The following is a 19,499-nucleotide window of genomic DNA, read 5'->3' as shown; positions in this document are numbered from 1 at the left end:
CCAGGTGAGTTCTTACATGACCACCTTGGCCTGTGTTTAATTGGCCAAGGTGGTCTCTGCATATCGGACTCCCACTAAGGTAAGCCGTGACAGAATGAACTGACCATCATGGAGACCGCAGAGATGTGCACACTACTTCCCCAGCAAGTGTCCAGCCTGGCCCAGACTGTTTCAGAGCTGCAGCGAGAAGATCTATTTCTTAAAGGCACAGTACGCCCAGCCCCGGAACCTGCTTATCCAGAACCCTATGTCATAATGCCTGACAGGTTCGACGGTTCCCTTTACACTTTCTCGATGTTCAAGATGGATTGTAAGCTCCTGTTTGCCTTGAAACCTAGAACCTACGCCACCGACTTTATCAAAGTCGAACCTCTATTAATCTACTTTCCGGACAGATTAAGGCGTGCGTATACCAGAAGCTGTGGCCCTCCTTTTTGCCCAGTAGACGAACAAGTGTCCAATCACCCACACATTCCAGAATGTGGGAGAAAAAACTGATAATACAAGCAAACAAACATGTTCCACATTTTCAACCTGTAATGAAATAACATAACACACTCACCCTCCAAACACCCACCTAAACTAAACAGTCAGGTCCCACGTAAGTTTTAAAATGCACAGATTTCCACCTGCCGATCTTCTTAACCAAATCCTCGGCCAATCCCAGGCATGTAGCCTCCTTCGCGGCCCCGATCCGGAAAGAGTACATCCCAAACTGTGACGAAGCCAATCCCATACATACCAGAACGATCCGGAAGACCCTGAGGAACTGGAACCTTGACAGGGAGGACCCATCCATGTGAACCAAAAACGAACCCCAAACTCCTGCACGTATTGCCCGATAAGCAGAAGCAGAAGACACTGGACAAACTTTGACCCCTGGCAACGAAAGCACCACTACTGAGCAACCAAAGACAACAGTCTTGGACCGGCTCAAATGCAACACCACCCGATCTTCCCATAATTCGACCTCCGAAATTTGCAAACCCCCATCCACTAAAACGATTTCTACTGACCAGTTCGCTCACCCGGAATGCCCCAAAAAAGGCCAGCTGAAGGCCACAGAAAACAGCAGGACTCCGAAGAACAACCTTCCGGGAACGCGCCAAACAAACCTTGGAGGACCTCATACGATACAGGCTGCTGCGCGTCCATCAACGTCCGCCCCTTCCTGTACCCTTTAAGTGTTTGCAGGACAATGAAATGCTTTGTCATGTCCTCCCAACCATTCAGTTTGAATAAGAATGCTAGCGCTGTCATGTTTCACCCTACAACCAAATGGGAAGCGACTGAAGCAAACATACACAAGAACCATAAAAGCGTCTCAAACCTGGCCGCAGCCGAGTCATGAACCCCTGCACAAGACACCACCCTGTCCCTATCCTGACAAACCTTGACATAGGCGCCCATGTGGACGGCGCCAGTGACCCTCTCATGAGGCCGCCAAGCAGAATATCCCAAGCTGCCACACCCCTGCCGGACTTGGAACCCCTTTTTCCTGCGCGCCCAGAGCCACTGACCGAAACCGCGCCCACTGCAAACGAGAGAGTGAGTCAGTAACAACATTGAAGAATCCTGGCACATGTCGCGCCCGGAAAACCACATTAAATTTCATGCAATACAGTACAAAATGGCGAAGTAGCTGGACCACAGGGATAGAGGAAACAGATAAACCATTAACAGCTTCCACTACTGACATGTTATCAGAGAAAATTTCACCTTCCTGTTCTGCAACTGCCGCCCCCATAGAGCCAGTGCCACCACTAACAGAAACAATTTCAGAAACAGCAAGTTACGAATAATCGGGCTGGCCTTCCATGCCTTCGGCCATGGTTCAGCACACCACTGCCCAGCAAAATAAATTCCAAACTCCATACTCTCCGACGCATCCGTAAAAAATTCCAAATCCGGCGAAGCCACCGCCGCCTCCAGAAAACACACCCGGCCGTTGAAATCCTGCAGAAAAACCGACCACACCTCCAAATCTGCCTTCATGGCTGCTAATACCCGTATAAAGTGGTGAGGGAACAAGACGCCACTCGTAGCCCTAGCCAGCAAAGTCCAAGCGGAAGCTCATGCGATAGCCGCCCCTTGTATCCCTGCTTGAAACATCGACTATGGCTATGGGCCCCCCCCGCATCCCGAGCACTCATGTTTGAAATGGCAGGAGACCCCCACTTGCATTGGCCCTCATTGAAGAGCAAACAGAAACCTTTTCTCAGTACGGCCGACGAGGCTGAGGCAGGTCCCTTGCCGGCCCCCGCCTGAAAGGGGGACACCTTATGTGCCATCATTAGTTTCATCCATAGGGGGAGATCCATCTAATCCCATCTCATCCGAAATTGTCATCAAAACCGCCACCATGCTAAGCCGCCGTATGTCCGATACACCTCCCAGATCCCTTCCAGATAACAGAATAATTGGGAGGAGTGATCTGGGGATTTCTCCTCCACCATACTGGGCAGTATGCAGAAGGCCCTAAGCCAGTTACCAAATGCCTTGGGGATCTTCCGATACCATCTACTCTTCTCCTCCTCCTCCTCCTTCTTGCTATCCTTCTTGTCCTCCTCTTGAGATCAATGTACTCCTGGGAGGAGTGAAAATATTTCCACAAACTCCCCTTTACAAATCTTCTCCTTCACCTTGGGCTTAAGGTGACAGTCCAACGGTCCCACAAAGGAGACATGCACGTTTTGGCGTGCCGCCACCAGGACGCCCCCACTCAGCTCTGCCTGCTCACTCCCTAACTCAGGCGCCGGCGCAGTCCTGCCTAAAACTGTGAACCCAACCCGTCCTGTCCCCTGTCCCTCCGACTGAGGCAACCATACCTGACTAAAATCCGCTGTCTTACCCCCGGCCCCATACCAAGACTCTAGAAAGGATTTTATGCCCTCCAACAGATCCCCAGAGTTATGAGTTTCCACGGATTCACCATCCGAATCTCTTGCCGCTGAATGCTTTGAGTCCGCTTCCCGAGTGCCGTCGTCCTGGTGGTGGCGCAGCGGTGCTTCCCGCCGTGATACTTCCTCCTGTCGATGGCCCCTAATCTAAAATATAAGATGGCCCCTAATCTAAAATGGCACCCTATATATACTCCCCTTATCCAAAGCCCACCCACAATATCCACATAGCCAATCCACACATACCCTTAATCTATGCCTGTTTCCTAGCAAATTCAAGGCCTATTCCCCTTAGCTGCGCTGGGCTACAGTATTATTCTGCATTACGTATTCTATTGCTATCATAATGGTTATAAAAAGACACTTATCAAAGGAAGTCAGACAGACTATTATAGGAAGGTTTTTCCTTTAGAGAAGTTGCAAAGAATGCCAAGGTTAAGTGACTATAGTTTGCTACACCACCAAAAGGCACTTGGATAGTGAAGGTCTGGCAGTCCCAAAGCCACGTACAATATTCAGAGAGTCAACAGCTTGCCTGACAGGTGACTCACAAAAAAAAAAAGAGTTTCAAATATAGCTTAACCGTGGTTCAAGTTTCAAGTTATACTTTTTAGAACTTTTAAGACACAACTCAGAACTTTGAGTTTGACAGGTTGAGTGGAGGAAGAAAGTCATTGCTAAGATAGCAAAATAAACAAATAAGAGGCTTGTCTGTTTCACCAAGCACTGACAGTAGCCTGCTGAAGACCAGAAGAAGGTCTTATGGACTGATAAAACAAAATGTTTGTTTCATCATGCAGGGTTTTTGAGCAGCGTTGAATATGAGAAAGAATGTTTTCTTGTTGTATGACACTAACTGTGGAACATATAAGGAAATGTGATGGTATGTTACTCATTTGCTGGATCCAGAGTTGATGACTTGCACAGAGTGGCAACTTGGACCAAAAAAGATTGTGGATTATGCATTTTGCACGGCATGTAATACCCTCTGCTTTAGGCCTGGCTATTCAGGGGTTCATCCTACAGCAAGATAAAGGTAGAAAACATATCTCTAGGCTATGTAGAATATTACCTTAGAATAAATTCTTCATATCTTGGAATGACAAGAACAATTCCAGACTTAAAGAGATCGGGAAAAAAGCAAAGCAACCTACAATACAATTTTGGAAACTTCAATATTACTTTGAAGTGCCTTATCGACAATAATTGATTTCAGATATTGAAAAAAAAAACCACAAGTGTTTTCAGCTGTTATATCTGCATAAAATGATTACTCTGATGAATTATAATTCAGATTACATTTTGTTAAACATAACGATTCTCTAATTTGCCTTTTCAGCCTTAATGAAATTCACAGTACTATGGTATATGTGTTTAGCATGGTTTTTAAGGATTGTTTCAAGCACCTTGTCAATTCCATGCCACAAAGATCTCAGGCTGTTCTGAGGTTATGTGTTTAGCTATTATTAGAAATGCATAGTCATAATGTGAACAACAGGGGTAGCAGGTGCTCACTATAGCTTAATAAGTGTGTTTATGTGGGCTGCAGTACACAGTGCAAGGATTCCCAAATCTTGGGAAGGAACAAATTGTAGAATAAACGGCGTATACAGCACCCAGAATTAAATGTGCCAGAAATATACGTACAGAAATCTTCAGATGGTTTAATACTGTAAACCTCAGAATAACAACAAATAATACAGTAATAGTGCAATACAGTATAGTAAAATAAAAATGATTTTATTTTACTATACTGTTTTGCGCTATTACTGTATTCTTTTTTGTTATTCAGAGGGCTACAGTATTACACCATCTGGAGATTTATGTATGTATATTTCTGTCACATTTAATTCTGGGCGCCCTTTATTCTACAATACTTCATAATGTAACCACTGGATGTGTGTCAGGCTCAACGTGGAATCTAAACGTACAGACTATAACACAACAAATAGACAAGCCATATAGCGGTCCTTAGAGTGGCTGGGCTAATGCTGAGGTCAAGAACAGGAGAGATATGGATAAACAATATAACAAGTCAAGGTCAAAGGATACCAGAAATCAGAAGAATTGAGTAAAACTTGACAAAGTGACAAAATATGAAACCAGGGACAGGATATACAAGGAACACACTCTTGGGTTACTAGAACCACAACAGGGCAACATGGAGTTTGAAAGGTAACTATATATAGGCAGAGCTCACTTTCTGTTGGTCCATGTCACATTAATTATGTATGGTTCGTGGGCGATAGAACACTTGGTTCGACTGAAAAGGTCATCATTGTGTGCCAAATGTGGACTTGTGAATTCGCCAACAGGACCCGAATTCAGTCTGGCGAAAAAGCCATTCGTATCCAAATTTGTCTGACCATAAAACCCAGCAGCGCACAAGCGTGCAGTGTTGCAGAGAACAATGGAGGAATCGGAGGGAAAAGGTAGGTGATCCCAACAATGTGTACACTATGGCTGCATGTGCACATAAGATATATGTGAAAGAAAGACTTTTGTAGACGCTAAACCTCTTCACTTACACGCAAATTAATCATAGCATTTATATAAAACAAGAATATAACATTGTGAGTGAACATATTTATATAAATATATAGTTTGTTAAAAATTTATTAACGATTTTATGATATCCCTCTTCTTATGAAACTTCATATAGGTAGCAAAAAAAATTAATGGTAATACACAAATAGTATTTATATAACATACAGTAGATGCAAAAAGGATATAACTAAAATAGCTAAAAACCTTACTTATAGGTCTTTGTATGTTTTCAGCATGCTTGTTTGGAAATACAGATTCCCAAAATGGCAGTGCAGTAAAAACATCATGATTATATATTAGGGTTAAGCTCCAGGCAGTAAATGTAATGCTTGGAAAAAACAGGCATATTTGGATTATATATATTTAAAATGGCACTGAATACTACAGCTTTGCAAATATACTCATTTTGATTGTACCCTGGTACCCACCTACTCTGTATGATGTTCCTAAAATCTTGCACATGTTTGTTCAGGCTCCTATATAGTGCAGAAGCAGATGACATCATTGGAAGTCCAAATTTGAGAAGCAGAGTAATTACTTTTTTGACAGGTGGGGACCAGCATTGAGGAAAATGTAATGGGACCAGCAATGCAGAGAAGGTAATGGAACCAGCAATGCGGAGAAGGTAATGGGACCAGCCAATGCAGAGAAAGTAATGAGGCCAGCATTGAGGAGAAGGTAATGAGGCCAGCATTAAGGAGAAGGTAATGAGGCCAGCATTGAGGAGAAGGTAATGGGGCCAGCATTGAGGAGAAGGTAATGGGGCCAGCATTGAGGAGAAGGTGATGGGGCCAACACTGAGGAGAAGGCAATGGGGCCAGCACTGAGGAGAAGATAATGGGACCAGCAATGAAGATAATTGCCTTCTCCAGCTCTGCGGAGAAGGCAATTGAGCCAGCACTGAGTAGAAGGTAATGGGACCAGGATTGAAGAGAGAGGAATGTGACCAGCATGGAGGAGAAGGTAATGGGACCAGCATTGAAGAGAAGGTAATGGAGTCAGCATTGAAGAGAAAGTAATGGAGCCAGCATTGATGAGAAGGTAATGGAACCAGGATTGAGGAGAATGTAATGGGGCCAGCATTGAAGAGAAGATAATGGGACCTGCATTGAGGAGAAGGTAATGGGACCTGCATTGAAGATAAGGTAATGGGATTATCATTGAGGAGAAGGTAATTTGACCAGCATTGAGTAGAAGCTAACAGGATCAGCATTAAAGAGAAGGTAATTTTGCATAGCAGCTCAATGCAAAAAGAAATCCATGTGAATAAACAGTATTGGTAGTGAAATAATTGACAACCAGGAAAAGAATGTCAGTAGGCATCATATTCTCTAGTAAACATCAGGGTAGATAACGTTATGAAATAATTTGTAGTTTAAATATGAAAATAAGAACAAAGAGACACATTTATGTTTCAGATAGTTATACTCACAGCTACAGTAAAGAGGAACAGGACAATAAAGACATTATGTTTCTAATGTTTTTATTGCATTGCACTGAAGTAAAATAATCGTAAAGGCTAGACTATGTTTTACAAAGTCTTCTTGGTCTACAAGGAATACATGAAATAACAGAAAACATTTTAAATCACAGTTTGGCACTTTCACTCATGATTTAACAGCAATATTAAAATACTGTTGCATCAGATAAATCAGTTGGAGGTATTACCAATCCAATATGAATTCAGCCAGCTAAATGTACACTAGTAAAATGTGATTGTATTAGTGTTTTGTATAAAGTTGCCTTTTTTGACAATATCATATTCTGCACAAGAACAAAACACTTATCAACTCAATTCAGACAAATTAATATTAAAGCTTTGTTTACTCAGATTACTCCTTATAATTGCAGGATAAAAACATTTGTATTAATTACTATAAAAATATAGAAGCTTCTACAAGTGTCAATAACACATACTGAGCAATAACCTAAAAAAACTTTGAAAAATGAACACAGCATTTAACACTAGGGAAGAAATCGTAGTGAAGAAACATTAACAAATGAAAAGGAAATGTGTGTAGATTGATTTTTTTAAAATATGTTTTTATGTAAAATTAAGGAACAACCATTTAGAGACCAAACATTAATCAACTGGCACTTTAGGCCACCTGGGTGATGTGTTACTGAGTAATAGAATAATTAACATAATTATGTATGTATGTGCCTCTGCTAATAATGCATACTTAAAAGAAGACATTTCACTTGAAAACACTATTACTAGGCCAACAAGGTATTATAGTTGTGTCTAATTCTAGATAGTGGTTCAGACATGTAAAAGTGGAGGAATCACCAATGGAATGTACACACTGGTTCCAGTGGTTTCCATGGTGATTGTCCAATGTAAAGTACTTTGGAACACTTTTTTAGAACAGAACATTTTGATACATCACTCTTACTAAAGTACTCTTTATCAGGTACTTATTAAGTTCTAGTTAAACAATTTAAAGTATTAAATAATTGGTTATGTATGCTTCTCAGATTAAATGTATCAGATGAAATACAAATATTATATACCAAAATATATATATACTAAAAGAGTTGTGGTGGGGAAACAAGTGGATAGTTAATACATTACTAAACACAAATAAACACACCAGTCAAGCCATAAGACTTTTCCCACATTTCCTCACTTTAGCAGTGCTCTTACTATTGCAAGGGATTCTGGGTAGGTGTATGCAAATGAGCTCAACAAAGAACCACATTTTTACCTCATAATTCCACTTTATATATGGTTTCCTTGGAGTTTGTGTCTGCTGTGTACAACAGCTTTGAAACACAACTCAGGAAGAGGAGCAAAGCCAGTGAACCACTCATGGCCATTTTTTTTCGTTGTTAATGCAACTCATCAGCATGAGATTGGTTACTGGCTTGCTATGGAGGCTTGGCGTTACTTGTAAAGTACATACTGTAGCGGACCGCCTGGCACCCTGACTGGGTACCTCCACCAATCGCTGCTTCTTAGTTTTAAGAGTACTATAAGCACCATAGTCCCCTTAGCCGCAGTAGCCTGGCTGGTCTCGCCATCGCTTCTGACCCTAGACCAACACCTAAATCCAGCTCCCAGTGGAAAGACCTCTCCTCCAAGAGAGTATCGCCGTCTAACCCTGATCTGGGTGACCAACATATCCAAAAATCACCCAGATCGGTTCAGGGGTTTGGAATTGTCATGGAAGTCAATTATTTGACCGACTGTGCACATGTTCCTATGCCCAAAACAGTTCCATGAAATCATGGTTAGCGGTCGGTCTAGTTTGGTAGTTTAAAAATGAGCAAACTACCGAACAATAGTCTTGCCCTGGAGCTTGTTTACCTTGTTTGTGGGAACGTTTCCACCGAACAGTGCCCTTCTAGGTGGTATAGAACAGAATGCAGGTGATGCTGGAAGTCCAGCGGTGTTTGGGAGTTTCTGTGTCTGATTTCAGTTCCATGAGATTCATTCCCAAACACCGCTGCCTGCGTTCGCGGGAACAAGATGGCCGCCACCTCGTGGTCGTTCATGCGAACAGTGGTCACCCAGACGAACAATTAGAGCAGCGCAGTGGAACGTGTTAGAAACGGTCAATTAGGCTTAACAAGCTCCCAGGTGGTCCATGGTTCGTGAGCCTATTCGGTTCCTGAACAGAATAGAGAAAGTGTACGAAAAAGGTATTTTATGAGCCTTTTCACATGGCCTGCCACACATTTCTGCCACACATACCAAAAGAGTTGTGGCGGGGAAAAAGTGTGGATGAAAACCCCTTCCACCTGAAGTAAGTGGATAGTTAATACATTGCTAAACACAAATACACACACCAGTCAAGTCATAAGACTTGCTTTTCCCACAGAAATCTCACTTTAACAGTGCTCTCACTACTGCAAGGGATTTTGGTTAGGCATATGCAAATGATCTCAACAAAGGACAACCTTTTTGCCTCATAATTCCACTTTATACATGGATTCCTTGGAGTATGTGTCTGCTGTATACAACAGCTATGAAACACAACTCAGAAAGATGAGGTAAGCCAGTAAACCACTAATGGACAGCGGTTTCATTGTTAATGCAACTCATCAGTATGAGGTTGGTTACTGGCTTGCTATGGAAGCTTAGTGTTACTTGTAAAGTACATACCAACAGAAGTAAACAAATTCACAAAGTGATCTGTGCTAAACAGGCGCTTAAAACAATTTCCAAAAAAGTGCTCTTAGTGCAGTAGCTCACACACAAAAATAGGAACCCTCCAATCCTATTGAAATACAGTCAAACAAGTGCACTATATACATAAACAATATGTAACAGTGACAGTGCGTAGTGCTCAGTAATAGTCACTTACTCCCCAGCTGTTTTCTTAGGGGTATGTAAGATATTTGGGTGTTCTTTATTCCAAATGCAGTGTGTTCCTCAAAAGAAACAAAGAGAAAACAGGGAAAACTCGCCCTGGTGTTGAAATCCTTATGATAATTATATACAAATAAAGGTGAAGAAAGCCTCTCACCTGGATCAGAGCCTGTAACCTGGCTCTGAGTATGTTAGCCTTTGAGTCCTTTTAAGGGGATGACTCCTTCCCTCTTTAGCAGGATAGAAGCAGGGCCGGTGCGTCCATAAGGCGGCACAGGCGGCCGCCTTAGGGCACACCGGCTCCGGGGGCGCAAGATTTCAGTGACCGGCAGGAGGGAAGCTCTCCCTCCTGCCGGCCACCATCTCCGCCCCCAGTGCGGCAGGGCTGCGATCAGGCGCTGCGAGGGAGCTCTAACCTCTCTGCTCTGCTCCCTCGCGCGCTGTCTAGTGATGCCGCGGGAGCCGGAATATGACGTCATATTCCGGCTCCCGCGGCATCAGCAGACAGCCCGCGAGGGAGCAGAGCAGAGAGGTTAGAGCTCCCTCGCAGCGCCTGATCGCAGCCCTGCCGCACGCCGCCCAGCAGCCCCACTGGACCCCAGGGAATGATCCACACCAGCACTCCAGGTAGGGAGGCTGGGTGGATATTATTTATGTATTAAAATAATTTGTGAATGTATGTGATGTGTCTGTGTGTGAGAGTGTCTGTGTGTGAGAGTGTCTGTGTGTGTGAGTGTCTGTGTGAGTGTAAGTGTGTGTGTGTGTGTATGTGTCTGTGAGTGAGTATGTGTCTCTGTGTGTGTGTGTGTGAGTGTCTGTGAGTGTGTGTGTCTCTGTGTGAGTGAGTGTGTGAGTGTGTGTCTGAGTGTGTATGTGTCTCTGTGTGAGTGAGTGTCTGTGAGTGTGTGTCTGTGAGTGTGTGTCTGTGTGTGAGTGTCTGTGTGTGAGTATCTGTGTGTGAGTGTCTGTGTGTGTGTGTGAGTGAGTGTCTGTGAGTATGTGTCTGTGTGTGTGTGCGTGAGTGAGTGTATGTGAGTATGTGTCTGTGTGTGTGTGCGTGAGTGAGTGTATGTGTTACTGTGAGTGACTGTGTGTCTGTGAGTGACTGTGTGTGTGAGTGAGTGTCTGTGAGTGTGTATGTGTGTGTGAGTGTCTGTGTGAGTGTCTGTGTGTGAGTGTCTGTGTGTGAGTGAGTGTCTGTGAGTGAGTGTCTCTGTGTGTGTGTGTGCGTGAGTGAGTGTATGTGTTACTGTGAGTGACTGTGTGTGAGTGTATGTGTGTCTGTGAGTGAGTGTGTGCGTGAGTGAGTGTATGTGTGTCTGTGAGTGTGTGCGTGAGTGTATGTGTGTCTGTGAGTGACTGTGAGTGTGTGCATGAGTGAGTGTATGTGTGTCTGTGAGTGTGTGCGTGAGTGAGTGTATGTGTCTGTGAGTGACTGTGAGTGTGTGCGTGAGTGTATGTGTGTCTGTGAGTGATTGTATGAGTGTTGCATGTGAGTGTGTCAGTGTATGTGTGTGTGTGTGTCTGTCAGTGTGTGTTTGTGAGTGTCTGTCAAATCAGTGAGAGTATCTTTGTCATTGAGTCTGTGTGTGACTATCAGTGTGTCTGTCAATGAGTGTCAATCAGTGTGTGTGTGTCAGATCAGTGAGTCTCTGTGTTTGTCATTGAGTGTGTGTGACTGTCAGAAGAACACTAAGGGACAGGGAAGGGAGGGGACCAATAATGGACGGGGAGAGGGGCTGGTTAAGAGGCACATAGGTGAAGATGTTATTTTTGAATGGGGGGGGGGGGGCGGAAAAATACATCTTCGCCTATGTACCCAAAAATCCTTGCACCGGCCCTGGATAGAAGATGTACCAGGTGTATGTTTAAGCAATAAAACTTTTATTCTACAGATTATTAAAATCATGAAATACATACATAACACTGGTATCAGTCCAAGACGCGTTTCGCCGATTCCTCACGGCTTTATCAATTGGTGACTTCTTCCTGCTTCCCTCTTGGTTAAATTCCCCACCTACCGTCCGGATTGGAGGAAACTGACTCTATTCCACCCAATCACGGACGGAATAGAGTCAGTTTCCTCCAATCCGGGTTTGGTTACCACAGTGATACCAAACAACTGATCGTGTATACCTAATCAGTACCCCTACTGGATCACACTATGAAACTACAATATTCCCACATATTACCACAAAGCCAAGTGCTCCCATACTAATAACGTATTACATTCTGAAATTATATTATTATTTTTTTTTAAAGATTCCACTATATATGTATATATATACAATCATTAGTAGTGTCAAATCCTATTTAGCCAAAACATTTTAACGAACATTAACTAATAACAATATATGCGCAGGCTGGAAAAAACACAAACCATATCACTTACACAACATAATTACTAGGATCACTGAAATAAATGACATGTTACAGATTATGAAAAAAATAATATTTTCACAGATTGATAGCAGTAATAAACAGCCATTATTACATATATACAAAAATCACCACGGTTCTAAGAAAGATGGGTATGAAATGTTGTCATTCAAGCCATAAGGAGTGTGTTCAGAGTTTTGATCCAGAATGTTTCTCTCTGTAATAAAATGCTAGCACAGTCCCCAACTCTCTTTAGTGATGAAAAGTATACATTTGTATTGCGGAGACCCATGAGTGCAAATATCATTTTCTGTTTATATTTATATATATATATGTATATATATATATAAATATACAGTGAGGGAAAAAGTATTTGATCCCCTGCTGATTTTGAACTTTTGCCCACTGACAAAGAAATTATCAGTCTATAATTTTACTGGTAGGTGTATTTTAACAGTGAAAGACAGAATAACAAAAAAACAAAAAAATCCAGAAAAGGCGTGTCAAAAAAGTTATAAATTGACTTGCATGTCAATGAGTGAAATAAGTATTTGACCCCTTTGACTTATTATTTGGTGGCAAAACCCTTGTTGGCAATCACAGAAGTCAGACATTTCTTGTTGGCCACCAGGTTTGCACACATCTCAGGAGGGATTTTGTCCCACTCCTCTTTGCAGATCCTCTCCAAGTAATTAAGGTTTGCATGGTGGGTATGGTGTCCTTGGGGTCATTTCTTCTCCTCCAAACACGGCGAGTTGAGTTGATGCCAAAGAGTTCGATTTTGGTCTCATCTGACCACAACGCTTTCACCAAATTCTCCTCTGAATCATTCAGATGTTCATTGGCAAGCTTCAGATGGGCCTGTTCATGTGCTTTCTGCAGGATTTCAATCCTTCACGGTGTAGTGTTTTAGCAATTGATTTCTGTGTTCTTGGCTGATTCCCCACCATTCTCATGATCATTGAAACTCCACGAGGTGAGAGCACCAGACCGAGGGAGACAGAGTTATTTTGTGTTTCTTCCATTTGCGAATAATCGTACCAACTGTTGTCACCTTCTCACCAAGCTGCTTGGCGATGGTCTTGTAGCCCATTCTAGCCTTGTGTAGGTCTACAATCTTGTCCCTGACATCCTTGAACAGCTCTTTGGTCTTGGCCAGGGTGGGGAGTTTGGAATCTGAATGATTGATTGCTTCTGTGGACAGGTGTCTTTTATACATGTAACGGTCTGAGATTAGGAGCATTCCCTTTAAGAGAGTGTTCCTAATCTCAGCTATTTACCTGTATAAAAGACACTTGGAAGCCAGAAATCTTGCTGATTGATAGGGGATCAAATACTTATTTCACGCATTGACATGCAAATCAATTTACAACTCTTTTGACATGCGTTTCTCTGAATTTTTTTTGTCATTCTGTTTCTCACTGTTAAAATACACCGACCATTAAAATTATAGGCTGATCATTTATTTTTTCAGTGGAAAAATATTCAAAATCACCAGGGGATCAAATACTTTTTTCCCTCACTATATATATATATATATATATATATATATATATATATATAGGAAACATGGGGGGATGGTTGCACTCACCTAAACATGCTTAAATGGGGTGCTGCTGGGGGCCATACATACATACATACATACATACACACACACACACACACACACACACACACACACACACACACACACACACACACACACGCACATATACGCACACACTCTCGCACACATGGGGCTGCTGATTGTTGCTTCAGGTAGAAATACACTAAGCTTGTAGACTTTTTTTTAGCAATCCTTATTTTGTGGATGTGTGTATTTGATTTCTAGTGCATAGCTTTTTCCCGTGGTGTAATTAATTAAATGTCTATAAATAAACACGTAGGAGGTAGTGTTCAGTAAATCAGTGTAGGAAGGAAAACAGGCTTGTAATGCAGCTGAAATTCACCATATTGCGAGTAATTCATATGTTAAGCTTTTAGAGTACAGTTAACTAGATGATTTGGATGTTTGCTACATGAGTATTACTGCAAGAATGATCATCAATTGATTTCTGGGAAAGCTCTGTAAATTTATATACAGCCACTGGATACTGTAGGTTTTCCAGGAACAAGCAAAATGCTAGTGGTTAGTGTTTTGTTTTGTTTTTTGCTATTTTTTCTTTTCTTCTTTTTAACAACATTCTAAATGTATATTATGGTAGAACTGAAAGTAAAAAAACATGACAAAACAAAGCAAAAATGTAATGCAATTATCATGTCCACATACAAAATAAATGTAAACAGTGGAATGGAATTTAATATTGAACAAAAATATAAATGTTAAAGTTATCAAAAATAAATAATATAAGGCAATTATAAAAAAGGTATCTATTAAGGGCAAAGATGAATTAAGGGTGGTAAAAAAATGTGTTATCATATGACTCTTCTACCTACAGTACAGTATTCAGATTGTCTGAAAACAAAAGTGTGGGTGCATGGATTTGGGCTGCATTAGTAAGTTAAGGTATGAACGATTTGTGATAGATCTGTATTGTAGTGTGACGTAGAAGAATGAAAGCTCATGTATATAGTAGTAGACAGGTTGTGAATAGTGATGTTATAGTATAAATTACCCTTCCAAATTGATGTATTAGTGAACATTAGGAGTTCACGCTGGTGGTAGGTTGTGACAATTGTGTAGAGTCAGATTCAGCACCAGTGGATCTGCTGTCTGCCTTTGTATTTTCTTTTTCTGTTTCTTCTTTCACTAATAGACTAATGGTATTGTCGCATATTTTGCTTCATGCTGGCACTAGTAAGATTGCCATTCATTCACCTCCTACTCTTCCTTTCTGCACAATTTGTTTGCTGTTGGCTTTCTTGGAAACACTCAGCATTATTTCAAACTTGGCTTTTGTGTGATACATTAGCCCGCACCCTTTGCCTTGTAGCTGATGAAGATGCAGACGCATTTGCATTGGGCTATACTGTACACTAACATGTAGTTGTTTAATGCTAATAGGAATATTGATGGTGTGGTACTGGTGATGATGATGGTGTTGGAAGTGGTAGTGTAGATGGTAACATTGACAGTCGGTGAACTACTTGTACCTGTGGTAGTAGGTGCAGCTGATGTCACAGCTGTCTCTGTTGGATGAGGTGATTCTAAAGCATATACGAGTGGACATGGAAAAGGTGGGTAAGATGCCAGAAGTGAGTATATGCCAGAGCTATCAAATAACATACTGGGCTGCTGCCTGTCCTCTCCATACTCTCCTCTTCGAATTACACACTCTCAGCATACTTATAGTTGAGTAGCTGCACCAGAGGTTAAAGTGCTACGCGTGTAGTGGTGGGAGAAACTGAATTCTCATTACTGGAATAATCACAGCAGCCAGCACAACATTGGGGACACTACTTTGCTACTCTGCACTAAGTGTTCACTAAAAAGAGATCCAAATGACTCCCAGAGAGTAGACTCTGCCCTGCTCTCCCCTTGTTGCTTCTTGGTGGGGCACCAAGAAGGTATAACTCTTGATCTAGCTGTGGTAAAATGAACTGCAGTGCCAGTGGAAGTGACAACATGCATTGTGTTAAATTGGACATGACAAACATGTTGCTAATCACAATATCCTCAGGCTGAATACTACAGATAATGTAATATTTCTACTAAGAATGGTGATTGTGGTGGTGATGGTGGAGACAGCAGTGGCATAGATATTAGCAGTCCTCATTAGAGGTGTTCAGACTCTCGAAAGCCATGGCATTCTAGCTGATGGTGGATTGGGAAACATGACCCCTTCCCCAAACCTCCTTCAATTTGGTCTTGGGATTGGTTTGTAATATTGATTATGGTGGGTTTGTTTTACAATAAATTAGGGATATGAATGATTTTGTATAATGTAACATGACTTTATTCAGCTAAAACAGGTGTTGCAAAATGGGTTGGTGCTTTGTGGATTTACTGCTGAATTCTAATTGTGTTTGAATTTAGGAAACACTGCACAGTGCTTGCACATTAGCACTGCACACACTGGTTTAAACACACTAAATCGCAAACTATTTGTTTTTCTCCAAACACTTAAAAAAACAAACCCTCTCCCCCCCCCCCCCCTCAAACTATAAAATGATGATTCGAAGTTGGTGTTAAGTATCAGTGACTAGCAGTGCAGTATTGCATTAACCGTAAACAACAGTGTCACAGGATGAATAAAGCAGGCTATCTCTACCACTCAAAGTTTTTGTGGTTGACAGTATCTGTCACATCTTGCTCATGTTGCGGATCATTTCTGTCTGGGCTTCTGATATCCAGTACTCTTTTTACAATTCTTGTTTAGTTTTTCTTGTTTTTTCTTGTTTTCAATGCTATGTCTGGTTTTCTTTATGCTGGGTTTTCTGGGTTCATTCCTTTATTCCGTTCCTGGAATTTCCAGTCTCATGGATTCCTTTAAATGTTTGTTTTTTGTTGCCACATCCATTCCTTTGCCATTTATCCTTTTTGTTTCAGTCTGTCCCTGCAAACAGTGGTATCATTTTCTCTGCTCCTTTCTTTGCAGGTAAGTACTGTGTGTATTTTATTGTTGTTTATTTAGTCATGCATATCTAGGCAGTAAGGACCCACCGTAATTTTAGTACTTTGGCGCAGTGGTGGGCAGCATACATCTTGTCCATTTATGTATGCCTAAATCTCCAATGTTTATTACATATGTAAATCTTGTCTTATTTTATTTTGACTTGTATTCCCAGTTCATGTACAGTCCTGTCCTTCCCATGTCCTGTTAATATTTCCCTCATGTATTGTGTACATGTTCTGGGTTCTGCTTTCTGTCCTGCTTTGGTTCTGGGTACTTCTAGTCTTGTCTAGTTATCTTGTTTGGTACCTGTTCTAGTCTTGCCTTGCTTCTAGTACTGGAAACATATCTGCCGCAGAGCCTCCCTATCCAGATCCTGGGAGATCTGCATATTCTCATCTAGCTCCTGGGATCCGTAGAAGCTGCATCAGGGCCCTGGTATGTGTCAGCACAAATGCTGGTGCTCAATACCAGGGGCGTGTGGTTACCCTGCACCAGGCCCTGATAGTCCATATCCATGCTGGGATTCCTATATTCATCATCAGGCATACAGGGGTCCCGGTCTCCAGAACGCCACCCGTGATAGTATCAGAGTCACTAGGCAAGAGGAACCTATTCATTTATTGTTTTACTGAACAACTATTTCACCCAAAATGCATTTCCATTCTACAAACAGTTAACAACAAAAAAACAAACAACTTTTAACAACTGTAAATTGATGATTTCAAGTTAGTGTTAAGTGGCAGATGATAGGAATGTGACACTGCACTAGACATAAACAGCAGTGTCACACTAGGATAAATGAAGCAGACTATCTGTACCACTTAAAGTCTGCGTGAGTCAATGTGGGCGTAGCAAGGAAACTGAAAACTCTCCAAGAACAGGAATTTTCTTTGTTTGTTAAAAAACAAACAGCAAAACAAAGTAAAAAACAACTTTAAACAACTTTATATTTGTAACCAAGTTTAACACTAGGATAAATGGCAAAATGGCAAAATCCTGTCTCCCAATCTGTCGCTTAAAGTTGTTTTAAGTGCTTCTGGAGGTAGCTGGTAGCAAGATACAACAGCAAGCTAAGCCTAGTCTCACACTAGATTCAATGACCCAGGCTTTCTCACACGAACACATTATTTGCAGTCCAGGAAAATCCTGCTTGGAAGTATTGATTGTTTTACTACTCCTTTACCCCCCTATTTTTGTTAGTTATTTGATCTGTAATAAAAATAAAAGGGACTGGCTGTCTCTTAACCATCAATCATCTATTTTCTTCACCTCTTCATTAGACATCAATGATCTACTTTTTTCCACCTCTTCATTAGGCAGTAGATAAAGCATTCATGATTGGGAAGACCTCTTGCCCATCATGGCAAACTAAGCTACTTCTTTGTCCCACAAAAGAAAGAAAGAAAGAAAGAAAGAAACAAACAAACAAACAAACAAACAAACACACAAACAGCTTCTTCTCCATTACATCCCCCTTTTTTCTAGAGCCAGGCATGACAGTCTGAATGAAGAATGAAACAGCATGATCAGGCTTGTGTGAGTTGTTTTCCTTGAGATGCTGGTAGCTCAGAAATGATCATTTCAGCCGATCAAACAATCAGGTCAAATTCCATAGAATTGCAATTCGGACTAAAATGCATCTTCAACACTAGTGAATATTTCCACCAAATGTGAAAGAGATTGCCAAATGAGTAACCTCATTTCCAGCAGTTGCAAACAGGGTTACCTAAGTTGCTGAGTTTACCTGGAATGCAGAATCTAGAACCTGATCCTTCCCAATGGATGCTGCTAAATGGCGTGTGTTAAATGCAATATGCACGTCTATTGCAATTGGTTCAGTTATACTTGTAAGTCTCTTTACAAATACTTTGTGCAGTTAAGTAGAGGTGCATGGATCAGGACTGATATTTGACTATTTGTATAGTAATGTAATGTGATGGGTCTGTGCTGATTGTTGGGTGCAGAGATGTTTGAAAGTTAGGTAAAGGTTGGTTGTCCAGTGTTTGAAAGCATTGTACTACCAGTTAAAAATGTTGGATAACCTATCAATTAAAGTAAATATAGTAATGTATAGAAATGTAAGAAATCAATAAATGGGCACAGAGTAGAAATTCCCAAGCTTTCTGGCAGCATATTAAGTATGATGAGATGATCAGAAAATGATCATGAAAACATTGTTACAAGTATGAAGACTGGGGACATGTAATTGATTTATAAATGTGTATTCAATTTCCATGGATATTCATAGCTTGTGAGAAGGTCAGATTGTATATTGTATTGTACCAGCTGTTTGCAACTCAACTGGGCCCTGTTGTTGCATATATAATTAATACAATTGGTTTGTTCTCATGCAAATAAAACATTTTTCTATATGTGGTTAAATGAATTAAATTCATGTAAAAGTGGGTAAGGGACCTTTGTCTCAAGGATGCTAACACTTCCTTGTCACATTAGGTGCGATAAGGTTCCAAAACAAATTTTACAAGATTTACAAGATGTATTGTAAAAAGGCCTGAAAATTATATCTGAATATTTCAGCTCTGTGTACAGATAACGTAGAGATTGGGAGCGTCAGTGGAATATACGCTTGTGTTGACATTTTGTTATACACCATATTGATGTGGTTTGTGGACCACAGTATTCAGATTTTCATATTAAGTATCAATTTGGTATGAAAAAATATGAATTAGTTAAAGATTTGGGAAGTGTTATATGTTGACATAAATTACTCCAAATACCATGAATATCTATATGTTGCTATTTGTGGTTGAGCATTACTAGGAAAGCCTTATATTTATAAAT

This window comes from Pelobates fuscus, chromosome 2 (assembly GCF_036172605.1).
Source record: "Pelobates fuscus isolate aPelFus1 chromosome 2, aPelFus1.pri, whole genome shotgun sequence".
Lineage (NCBI taxonomy): Eukaryota > Metazoa > Chordata > Amphibia > Anura > Pelobatidae > Pelobates > Pelobates fuscus.
This window is presented reverse-complemented; position numbering follows the sequence as displayed.